We start from the raw sequence: 13,437 nt of genomic DNA on the forward strand, positions 1-13,437 counted from the left end.
CCAATGAGCTTGGATTTAGGGATTCTTCAACAACCTTCAATTTCCAATCTCATTGACGCTTAAAGAGGCTTGGATATACTTCAAGTTGAAGGATTCATCTATCTTTAGGATTAATATAGTGAATCAACTGATTCTAAATCACCAACAGGCAAAGCGTTGAAGCTATGGAGCATATGGGAGCAAATGGGAGTTGCTTATGACTAAAATTAAGCCTTATTGGTACAAAAAAGGTACTTAATTCTTGGTCTCTCTTAATCTCACCCTAGGGGTTGAGCTATTTGCCACTTACTAGTGGAGGTATTTAAGAATTTATGATATATTGGATCAAACCCTCATTTCTTATACGAATCATACATCACTTGTCATTTTAGAAATCAATCAATATTGTGGCATTGCATCAATTTAATTTTTCTCAAGAGTCTTGTATTGATGTATTTACTAATCTAACCCAATATCTTACTTATGGGTTATTGTGCATAGAATGTATATATATAATCCATTGTAAAGGGCAAGTCAAGTAGTGAGTCACTACATGGTAAATCCCTCTTCCCATCCATTTTTTTGATTCAATTTCCATTCTATTGCATCATATAAAATGAGTTGAAAGTTTCCTTCAAGTATTTGCACATCATGTTGGTTGCTTAGAGTAGCATTGAGATGCCATGTCTATGATCCTAATGAGGAAAAGTAGATATCACATGAGATGTGAGACAAAAGAGAGGTGAACCTCCCTCACATCGATGATCTCTAAGGGGTGCACAACCCATCTTGAGGAGGAAATTTGCACACTTCTCAAGTCTCGGGCCCATGTAGGGAGCCCATTATATCCCTTCTCTCACATAAGCACATCAATGTGGAGTATTGAATACGAAGTACCTTGTTGAAGAATTAGCCATACCTCAATTCCCATAGGATATTCCAAGTTTCACTACCATTCGATCAAGGCATGCAGGGGTCAAAGATTAAACTAGGAAAAACAGGGCATTCTATAGGATACTACAAGGTTTACATAAGTTATTGTAGGTACACCCTTCATCGTTGGAGGTGAACTATAAGTGATATAGGTTTCCCATAGGTCCTACTTAGCTCCCGTAGGGTTTGGTAGCTTTAAAGAGCACTTATAATAAGGGTCAAACAATTGAAAATAGGGCACTTACAAGTTAAAATAGGGTGTAGATTGGATTGTTTAGAGTCAGAGATTGGATTGTGGGATTTTTCATTTTGAGTTTGTTATAACACAAAGGTACTTATCTTAAAGAGGAGATCATAGGCTTTGATTTGAACTAAAAACTTTGGAAATCATGGTTTCCTAGATCAAGTTATAGCCAATTTACTGACAAGGGGTTCTACAAGACTACACCATAATGATAGGCCACAAAAGAAAAAGTAAGGCCCAAGACAAGTATGCTCAACAAATCTCTATCAATGGTGGTGCATATGAGTTATGAAAAAAAATCATTGATCTTTATGGCAAGTAGAGTCACCTCTCTTAGTTGTATTGGTTCAAGAAGCTTATAGATCTTCACATGAAGGAGAACACCCCTATGTCTACTCATTTTCATGAGTTCCACTTTATTTTCAACTAACTAACTTGTTTCATAGAACATCAAGTTTGAGAATAATATAAAGTCTTTGTTCTTGCTTGTCACATTGCTTGAGTCATGGGATACTTTTTGTATTGCTATGAGTGGTAAACCCCCTAAGGGTGGTTTTACTTACAATGATATAAAGAGTGCTCTACTAATAGAAAAAGTAACATGAAGAATATTAATGTAGGCTGAACTTCTCACGCATTGACTTTTAAAGGTAGAAATGGTAATAATAACCATGGTAGAGCTCACAATCCAAGAGGGGCAAGTCTCAGTCTTGTGGGCAGTCTCCTAGTAAGTCCCATGGTCATAAGTGCTCTTTGACATGTCATTATTGTGGATAATAGGGTCACATTAAGTTGCAATGCCATAAAATGTGCAATGAGAAAGGTAAGGAGAAAGCATAGGAAAATTCAAAGTCCACTGAGATTGTACCTAACTATAGTATGAAAACAAGGAAGATAAATGCATTGGAGTAAAGTTCTGATGACTACATTCTTGCAACTTCATCTCTTGATGCTACTTGGTTGACCGATACACCATTCGCTTACTCTTAGTGTTGGCTTCTTGATTCAGGAACTTCCTTTCACATTATCTTGCATTGCCATTGGTTTCGTAGGTACCGTATTGTTACGGGTTTAGTTAGATTAGGAGATGACATTGCATTGAATATCATTGGTATAGGTGATGTTAGACTACAATTTGGTATTGGTGGTCTATTTGTGCGTCATGATATATGTCATGTCCCAGCTTTGATGAAAATCCTTATTTTAGCTCGATAATTGGATGATGACAGGTACCATGTATCCTTTGGTGATTCTTCATGGAAAATCACTCGTAATAGTCTTGTTTTTATTAGAGGTGTTAATTTTGGCAGCCTCTACCCTTTGCTTGTTTTTGGATATGTTAACCATGTATTGGCTATGATCGATCTTTTGCATGTAGTTTTATGGCATTGTCACCTTGGGCACATGTCTTTGAAAGGAATGAAAGTATTGACCCATTTGCAGTATCTCCCACCCTTGGATTATTCTTGTTTTAGTTCATGTGATCATTGTCTTTATGGCAAGTAGAATTGTATTCACATAAGAAGTCTAGCTCTACACGTGTGGTGAGCCTTTGGCTCTTGTGCATTCAGATACTTATAGCTCTATGCCCTATTAGTCCTTGGGTGGCATGAAGTATTTCATTACGTTCATAGATAATTTTTTGCATAAGATTTGAACCTATCCCATTATGGTGTAAAAATGGGGGTGAAGATATATTTGAACATCTATGTGATGAGAGGGGTATTAAGTGTCAATTGACCATCCCATATACCTACCCTAGAATGGTATTGCAAAATGTATGAATAAGACCATTCAAGAAAGAGTTTGTAGTATGCTTAGTTAGGCAAGCTTACAGTAGCACTTTTGGGCTGATGTAGTTACTACTACCATATATCTCATTAATACATCTCCATGTATTGCTCTTGGTGGTAGAGTTGTAGAGGAGATATAGTTTGGGAAACCTCCCTTGTACGCACACTTGTGAGTCTTTCAATGTGAGGATTTCTGCCATACTTCCAAAGACAAGTGCAATAAGTTGGATCTAAAGTTTGTTAAATGCATCTTTCTTGGCTATGGGGATGCATGTGAGATGGGCTATCATCTTTGGGATCCACAGGCTTAGAAGATTATCTGCAATCATGATGTTATCTTCCGTGAGGATAAGATGCATATGAGACCAAATAAATCAATTGAAGTATGCAGGGTAATATTTTAGGAGAAGTCTCTTTTTATAGTTTAGCTAGCCCTGGTGAGATAGCTTGATGCAGTTGTTGATGATGTAGTGGCCCAAGACCCATGGCTATTATGCAAGATCATGATGTTGGATAGAGAGGAGGGGTCGTATAGGCCCCATAGCTAGCTTTGAGATACTCTACTAGAGCTTCATGTTTTCTTGATCACAATGATCCCTCTATGGATTATGTCATGGTGACAAACTCTGTCGAGCCACTTACTTATGAGGAGGATATGCGCATAGGTAATTCTCATTCTTGGGAGAGGGCTATGCAATATGAGTTTGATTAGCTATAGAAGAACTATACATGTGACTAAGTTTCCTTGCTTGATGGAAAATATACATTGCCATGCAAGTGCTTGTACAAGTTGAAGGACACCCCTGGTCACCCAAAGCTAGCATATAAGGCCAGATTGGTTGCAAAGGGCTTTAAGTAGGAAAAGGGAGTTGATTTTGATGAGATATTCTCTCTTGTGGTCAATATGACAACCCTATGCTTGGTCTTGGCCTTGGTTGCTTAGTTGGATTTGGATGGGACCTTCTCTCTTGTGGTCAAGATGACAACCCTATGCTTGGTCTTGGCCTTGGTTGCTTAGTTGGATTTGGATGGGACCTTCTCTCTTGTGGTCAAGATGACAACCCTATGCTTGGTCTTGGCCTTGGTTGCTCAATTGGATTTGGATCTCTATCAGATGGATGTCAAGACAACTTTCTTACATGGGGACTTGCATGAGGATGTCTATATGCAGTAGTCTAAGGGCTTTGAGAAAAGAGGTAGAGAACACACAGTCTGCAAATTGAAGAAGAGTCTTTACGGGCTTAAGCAAGCACGTAGCTAGGAGTGCTTATGTTGAGATGGATGCCTCAAAGATTCATGTCAAAAAGAGCTTTGAGATAGACATGGGACATGCCTCACACATACTTGGTATTCACATAATGTGCAGTCCCCTAAGGGACTTCTCTACTTGTTCCAAAAGGAGTATATACATAGAGTGTTTGAGCGATCTCATATGCAAGATGGTAAGTCTATTGGATGCTCTTTACCTTCTCATGATGTGAAGGTTAGTTAGGCCAATTGTTTGTAGTTAAATGATGAGAGGGCCAAGATGGCCAAGGTTCCCTATGCATCCAAAACGGAAAATTTGATGTATGTCATGATAGCCACTTATCCTAACATAGTAGTGTTGTGGGAGTTATGGTATGTTATATGGCTATAATGGAATGAAACATTTGAATGATCTGAAGGGTATCATAAGATACCTTAAAGGCATTACATATATGCGCATTTACTATGGTAGCTAGGATATAAGAGTTATGGGTTACATTGACTTAGATTATGCATGATATGTAGATAGTAGGAAGCTCATCACCTCTAGGTATGTCTTTACTTATATTGGAGTACAACATTATTTACTGCTAAGGGTGAGTACATTGTAGTTATTGAGGCTTGCAAAGAGACCATATGGTTATGGTTGTTTGGTTGCAGACCTTGGTGCCATTCAATTTTCCTGTAATCTAATCTTCCATGCAAAGACAAAGCACATTGAGGTGCGATATCACTTCATTAGAGAGGTGATAGAGAACAAGTCCATTGAGCTTGTCAAGATCTCTATGGATATGAATCCTACAAATCTACTTACTAAAAGTCTCCCAATGGAACAATATGCCTTCCTTAGATTGATGAATGTAGGGTGAGATGTCATATTTTCTCATCTTGTTGTACTCTATGTACATATTGTATTTTTCTCTTTTTTATTTTACTCCTTGCTGAGGCACATTTACCTTTAAGTGGGAGATTATTGGGGGTTAAAGACTACCTGTGTCTAGCCACATATATTTACTTGTATATAGACTCACACACCTATACATTGTGGGTGGCAAGTGCCCATCACTATCACTTTATTCTTTATTATTTTAGTGATATAGAATAAGAGGAGGCATGTTACACATTGTGATTGTTGGAGTTCCCACACACCCATCTTTCTCTTCTTGCTTGATAGGATCTTTAATTATTCTAAGACCTACATATTCATGTTTCTCATGGGCAACTTGCCTTCAAAGGAAAATTTTCCTCACTATTTCTCATCTATGTTTCAATTAAGGTGTAACCTTATGCAACATAAATTTACTTGAAAGGTAATCTTTCAACTTTTGGTAAATCTAAGAGAGATTGTATCCTTGGTCTATAAGATCCTCCTTGGAAGATGTCCTCATGTCAAAGTGTCATATCTGGATTCATTTTCAATTTGCACACAATGCTGAGATGGAGGTTAAGGTGATTATTGCTTCCTCAAGCAAAGTCTTGTACGTCACTCCCTAAACCCCCTCATCCCAAGATCCCCAACAAAAAACCCTAGAGGAAATCACAATGAATGTATATAATTGGATTGCATAATTAGAAACACATTGATAGCAATAATATTAGATAATCTATATTGTTAAATTCTATCCTTTCCCTAATGCTTGTTGTATGTGAGAATGGTCATTTTTCTCATGAATTCCCAAAAAAAGGAGATAAGAAAGAAGCTAAATACAGTCCTTCCTCTCTTAGAACGATGCTTCTAACATCAAGGCGTAAGCTGATGCTCTTAATAAGATAAATGTTTTGAGTCAAAAGTAGAAGAAGAGACTTATGGCGATTCTAATTTACAGTAAGTGGTATTTTACCCCCCTTTTGGAGCCAATGGAAGCATTAGATTGGTGATCTGAGCAGCATAGAGGAAGGTATTGTTTTATGTACGTTTTTGTCTACAAGAAATTTATCTTCTCATAATGCAGAAATAAATTGACAAGCTTCACCTCTATGAGTATTCTTCTACATCTTCTATTTCTTTCTATGAGTATTCTTCTACGTCTTCTATTTCTTCAAACCCATTCTCTTCCGTCTACTCCTCTCCTTGAATCTCCCTTCACCCTGCTTTCTCTTACCCCCATGGTAGACTTTCGACCCCAAATGCTTCGATAGTAGTGAACCTAACGTGAAAGTCGGCAACATGTGTGTAAAGATGGAGGATTCTGCAAGTTTAAGTGGTGGTGATACTTTACAACAGATGATTGTTTTGTTGCAACAACAACAACAACAATAGTTGTTGTTACAACAACATATGTAAACTCGACAGGAAGCAGAAAGAATTGATTTCTTAGCTGTAAATGCATTGCAGGCAGTGGGACAAGAATTGAAGCAAATTAAGGGTCAAAATGTTTTGCCCTTCATCCGGTTGTATGAAGAAAAGATGTTGTTTCATGGAGTACCGCAGTATGCATGGAGTTGGTATTTCTCATGTTTGGCCATGCGTGCTTTGCATGATTGGATTGATGAGTTATATAGAAGAGATGTTGATTGGGTAACTTTCAAGAAAGCTTTGAGAGAAGAGTTTTTCTTGGAAGATGCAAGATTGGTAGCTAGAAAGACATTAATAGATTGGATTGAAAAGCCCAATAAAGGGTTGGTTGCTACAGCTTTGCTCCGTGAATTTGAAATTCGGTATGCACAGTTGGATGGCGATGAGCAAAATCACTGGAGAGTCAGAAAATTGATTTGTCTGAAGGCTATAGATTCTACTTTGCAGAAGAAGCTATCTGATCATTTAGAAGATGCCTCTTCTGAGACAAGACTAAAGTTATATTGGGCTAATGTAACTGAGGCAGTGCATATGTTGGTAAAGAGAAAGCGGATGAAATTAAGATGGGGTATAAGCACCACACCTGCTAGTGCTCAGAAGGGGGCTGAAATTGCAGCTAAGACACTTGTAGCTATGGCGTCTGTAGCTATGGCGGAACAACCAGTTATACCTGTTGGTTCGGATCTTAAAAGTGATATTGTGGATAAATTAATCAAAAGCATGCATGATTTGAGGCTATAATTGATGCCAGGAGGCATATTTCACGGTGGATTCTATGACCATATTTATTTATCGAGGATCATACACAAGTGAATTCCTTGTGCGAGAAGTTGACGAGAATGCCTGTTGTCCTTTTCAGGCCTCGAATTAATTTAATGTGCGTGTGGGTGATTCCATAAAATACATATTAAATTAATGGACGTTTATTAGTTTAGAGTGCACACTCGAATTAAATTAAGGTCGGGACAACAGAGTTTCAACCTATTTAATTATTTTGTAGCTGAAGATTGCTAGGTATTCACTTTTGTTGGGTTTTATCTAATTATTTTCTAACAATTCTGAATGCTTCAATTGATGTGTAGAGCAGGCGACGATGGCGTTGGGTAGCAGCGTGGCGGACGATGACGTGAATCCAAATGCCTAGAAGAATTACTATTTTTTATGGCTGCACGCGTTATCACTATAGGTGTGACACCAATATTTATTTAAGCACGCTTATTTATTAAAGCACTTGATAAAATATTTATTATCTTGTATGCATGAAGGCGCTCGATTAAATATTTCATTATTTGATATTTGTATTTGGGCACAACCCGACTTTTGGATGCCCAAACACCTTGCTCTATATTTGGGCAAATGCAAATGCAAAAGCGAAAGCATGCTATTTGTAAAGTGGGCTATTTTTGGGCTTGAAGATAAATAAATCTATAAATACATGCCTTGTGAAGCGCTCACATAGGGCATGAGGGGAGATTGCACCCAATTGATCTTTTTGTCTAATGTCGTGCAAATTCCTTTTTGCTTTGTTCTTGAAATTATGAAGGTTTATAGAGTTCTTTGTTCTTGGGGACCTTCCAGCATTCACTACACGCACGCATACATAATTCGATCTATGTACCAATGGTAACAGAGTGAAGCTGAGATCAAGAGCTTCCAATCGTTTGCTATCTCACGCGAAGGTAAAGCTCCTGGAACGAACGGGCTCTACATGTTGTCTCGTGATGAACTGACAACACAGGTGTGTTCCTGGCGGTGAAGAACCCCTGATGTACCCTTTGATCGCGAAGGACCTCTCACAGCAGAGGACCACTCAATAAGTCCCTTCTACAAGTCATTGATTTTCAAATAAGAGGTGGAGAAAGTAATGTTAATGCAATGTTAAGCTTATTGGTTAATCTTAGAGAGAGCTTAAGCTCTAATTCCTCCAACAAGTAATGCGGCATGTACTCATAGGTGTCAAATTGATCAAACCTATGCCACCGTTTGCGCTGAATCAATGAATTGCTTAAGCTTTTATTAAAAAGCTTCAAGTTATTAAGGTTAACTAAGCTTAAAGCTTAACCACCAATTATTTGGCATAGCAGGTGTTCATACTGTGGTACTCTCGAACCAGTTTTGAAGCTTCAGTAAGCTCTTATTTCCACCTGCAACTTAGCTAAACGGATTTACAGTAAGTAAGCTATCACGCGTAGTCTATGTAGAAGGCTATTTTGCTTAGAAGAAGACCGTTTTCAATTTCCGTAGCCGAGAAAAGCAAGATCGTAAAAGCAAAGGCATACTAATAAACAAAGCAAGTTCGTGGTGTTGATCAAGATGGAGCGCAACCTAAAGATGTCATTCGACGCACTATTTATGCAACGCTCGATGCACGGGCTCTTAGAAAAGAGACCAGGATAAGTAAAAGAAATTTTAAATTCCTCACTTTTAATGGGCAACATGATGGAAAAATTGTTCTTGCTCTCATTAGTTAGTTTGATGAATATTTTCATGATGAGCAATATGCTGAAAAAGATTAACTTAAATGTGTCACTAACCATCTAGTAGACAGAGCATCATTATGGTGGACAATTGTTTGCAACACTCGTTGTTTGCTCTATCTTCGTGTCAGTGCTATAAGTTACGCGAACGAACCATGTTTCTTAAAAGGCTTAATTAAGGAAGATGATTTTAAATGTCACTCATAAATGTGATAGGACCTAATTAGAAAACTAAAGCTATTGAGGGAAGCAGGTAGGTGGAACCCCCAACGGGTCTGTCATCCTACAGCAAGGTGGTCCTGCGGACATCGTATGAAAAAGCATGGAATGCATCATCATCTGACTTCTTTATTGATCTAGAGAGTCAATGTGATCTGAGTCATTAGTACTAGTGTGAGTTGCATGGATTATCCAAAAATACTATATTTTTGGATAATTTTAGCATATTTTTATATTATTTATTGTAAAAATGTGAAAAGGTTAAAAAAGCTTCTAGATTAGAATGGCATGCAAAAAGCTAGTTGCTTTTTCAGTCAATTATGGGATTTTCATAAGAAGAACAGATGGACGAAATCGCGCGCGTCGCAATCATTGTAAATAGGCTAAAAACTGCGCTTTGAACGGAAAAAAGAAGGAGTGATCTTGGAGATCCATGATCAAGTGTCCTGGGTTGTACCCCTTCTTTTAGAGCTAATGGAGCCATCAAATTTGGGTTTCGAGCAGCATAGAAGGAGCTATAATTTTGATGCATGTTTTGTTCTATGAAGAAGCTCTAGGAGATCAAATACCTGGAGATTGCTTCTGAGTAGTGCAAAGATTCCAGGTTCTTTCAATACATATTGATTCAATTCATTGTTCTTTGTCTTTGTCGTGTTTACCCCTTGTCTATTCTCTTTCTTCTCTTCCATCTCCTATCTCTACTTCCTTCTACCTCCGATCCCTGATGGATTCGACCTTTCGATAAAAACCCCTCCGACATTGGTGAACCCGACGTGAAAGGTCGTCTGAAGAAGGAAAGGCAAGATGGAAGAACCTTCGAACACAATTTCCAGTTATGTTTTGCAACAGTTGGTGCAAAATATGAATATGCTTATGCAGGTACAACAACAACAACAGGTGATGCAAGCTTCTGCTCAAACAGAAAGTTTTGTGATGAATGCTTTGCAAGCAGTTGAGCGTGAGGTGAAGTTATTCAATGGCAGGAATGTATCTACATATGTACATACCTATGCTCAAAAGATGGAATTGTTTGGGGTGGCTCAGCTTGCATGGAGCCGGTATTTTGTATGTGTTACTATACATGAACTGAAAGCACGGATTAATGAATTATACTTGCAGGATGCTGACTGGATAGCTTTCAAGAAGACACTAAGGGAAGAATTTTACATTGAAGATACTAGTTTGATTACATGCAAAACTTTTCAGGAGTGGGTTTTACAATCTAATAAGGGTCTTGTGGCTACTACAGAATTGTTAAGAGAATTTGAAAACCGATTTGAGCAGTTGGATCTTGTAGAACAACAAGCTCTTGTAAGCTAGAAAATTGAATTGTTTATACAGGCAGCTGATCCTGAGCTTCAAGAGAAGCTTGATGATTTACTGGAGGATCAAACTACAGAGACAAGTTTGAAAAAAGAGTGGAGACATATCAAGGAAGCTATTACTGCACTTGTGAAGAAGCATAGAAGAAGAGAAAGACTGCATGTCTCTAGCTTGCCCACTGTTACAAGCAAGACAGTTGATGTATCCAGTAAGCCACCTACTTCTATGGCTAACCCTATGGCTGTACCTGCTATTGTTCCCTCTATTAGGAAAGATGTCTTAGATGAATCGGTCAAAGGCATGCGGAATCTTTAATTGAAGGTTGCAAAATTGGATGAAAAAAGACAAGAGGAAAGGGGACAGGCAGCAGCCCCTAAGCCAGGAAAAAGATGTATGTGGTGTGATAGTTTGCGCGATGAGAGAAAGGATTGTGCTACCTATCAAGAGGCCTTGGCACGACATCTCATCTTTTGGAAAGATGGCAAGATCCATACACAAGAAACGAGATTGCCTCTTGCTTCAAATTTTGGAAAGGGAGGTATGCATAAGTTGTTGGAAGACTTGGCTGTTCGAAATGCTTATGCAATAGTACATGCTTCTACTTTTGGTCTACAATTGGAAAGAATGCATGGCCAAGTGATGGTTGGACTAAAGGATGAAATATGGACACATGCTTTATATGTAGCTAAAAAGAGAAAGGTTACTAATAGTGAAATGTCTCATGCAGGGCAAGATATTCGTGACATAACTGGTTGTGAAAATCAATGATAGATGCATATTTAGTGGATGCATATTTGGAAAAAGGGCAAAATATGGATGTTAACCCCAACATGAAGAAAGCAAAAGGAAATAAAAAAGATGCAGGGCAAAGGCGGAAAAAAGGTAGCCCGCCTGAATAAAGAGTAGGAGAAAAGGCCAAAAGCGCAAGGGAAACCTTAAAAGTCCAAGGCAAATACAAAAGGGAAAAGGTGCATTTTAAAATAAAAAGACGCACCCTGAAATCTTGTAAAAGAGTGCCGGGCTCTCACCCGTGCAATTTGTAAATATAGATGGGCGATGGAAAGGAAGCTAGGAAGATAGAAGGACAATGGGAAAAAGGGCCTAGACTATGGCCGGCCATGTAAAAAATGGAAAAGGGGATGACCGCCCAAAAGGGATTTAGGGTTTTGTATATAAAGTTGAAAAGTGAATGAGAAGCTCATTCTTGTGTGTGGCCAAAAGTAGCTCTCCTCTTCTTCTTCTTCTTCTTGTTCTTGCTTGCTTGAGCTTGTGCTTGAGAGAGGGAGTGTGAGAGTGTGAGGGAGTGAGTATGTGAGGGTGAGGGACCGAGGAGGAGAAGCTCTCCATCTTCTCCTCTCTTCTTCTCTTCTCTTCTCTTGCTCGCGGCAATGGAGCTTGGAGCGTGGAGCTTGAGGATGGAGCTTGCTTGAAGCTTGCACTTGGATCGTGGAGCTACCGGAGTGCGCGGGAGAGGAGGTAACTCGAACGGCACGGAGGTAAGCTCACTACACCCATAGATATGGATGGCGCGTCGGTTATGTGAGAGGTAGCCATTAGTGCTCGGCTTGGAACGCTTGAAACAATAAGCAGTCCGAGGGTCTTGGCGGATGAGCGAAAGCTCCCACATTTTGGTTCCGTTGCCGGGACCAACGGATTCAAGCCTTGAGCGCTTGCGCGCTTCGAATCGAACATCGAAGTAAGGGTTTTCCCCCCGAACCGGTGCTTGAGGTAGATAAGTAGGAAGTGAGGGGATTGAAGATGGTATTCGATCTCCTTGGCAAGTAGGTGTTTGCTTTTTTGAGATTTATGTTGTGAGATGGAGTATTTTAGATATTTACTTTGTGATTTGGATGCATTAGGGTAGGAAAAAACAAAGAAAAAGAAGAAAAACAAGCATCAGGGTTTCTGTTGTCATAACAGGGCATGAGGGTTTGATTCGTTTGCCGATTTGCATTTTTGAGTTTATTGGCTATTCCAGGTATATGCAACTCTTCCCCTCCATCCATAGCTTTGATCTGGAGGTGTGTATGACAGGCTGTGACCTGAATCGTGTGATTCGGGCGATTTATCATTGCGCAGGAAAAAAAATGCGCTGCACTCGACGTGTCCGAGTGACGGCGATTCTGGGCCGAGTCCCAGAATCGGCCCTCGGACCACTACCACTCGGCTCAGACCTACTCGGCCCGTCCGAGTAGACCATTCGGACCATCGACTAATTCGGCCCTCGGCCTGTCCGAGCCATAGGATTCGGCCCTCGGCCACGTGTCATTTTCGGCCCTCGAACCAAGTGCCTCGGCCTGTCCGAGTGACCTCGTCTGAATTGACCATTCGGCCTGTCCGAGTCACGAATTCGGCCCTCGACCCATGCGCCTCGGCCCGTTCGAGTGACCCACTCGGACCCTACAATTCGGACCTGTTGGGCCGAATTTAGATTTTCTCAAATTTTAACCTGAAGATAGTGAAATAGACCGAGAAACCATACAGAGCCGAAACCATATCATAGATCGATCACTGGGCTGAAACTTAGAGCAAGTAGTTCAAAATTTGGCTATAAATGGTCCTCCAAATTGTGCATGGCTTTTACCGTAACGGCCCTGCGGGGCGAGGGGGACTGCCCCCCCCCCCCCCCCCCGGACCCCCGCAGAGGGGGCTCTGCCCCCTCCGCACCTCCCCCAAGTAGGTTGGAGGGAAAACGCGCGCCGTGACAGGTCCTCCAAATTGGACCCTAGTGTGGCAATGGCTCTACACAAGCATGGATTCTCCCTTGCAAAAGGGCAATCAAAAGCCCGTGCCCAAATAGAGACAAACAGAGACCCTAGAACCTCAATGGGCCAATCTAGCTATCAAGGGCAAAAAGGCCACACCACGAGAACACAAAGACATTGTGTTCATACCATGTCTAGTCAAAGCGAAATGCAACATCAG

Source organism: Lygodium microphyllum, chromosome 13 (genome assembly GCF_053477565.2).
Source record: "Lygodium microphyllum isolate KBCC chromosome 13, Lygodium_microphyllum_v1.1.10, whole genome shotgun sequence".
In the NCBI taxonomy this organism is placed as follows: Eukaryota; Viridiplantae; Streptophyta; class Polypodiopsida; order Schizaeales; family Lygodiaceae; genus Lygodium; species Lygodium microphyllum.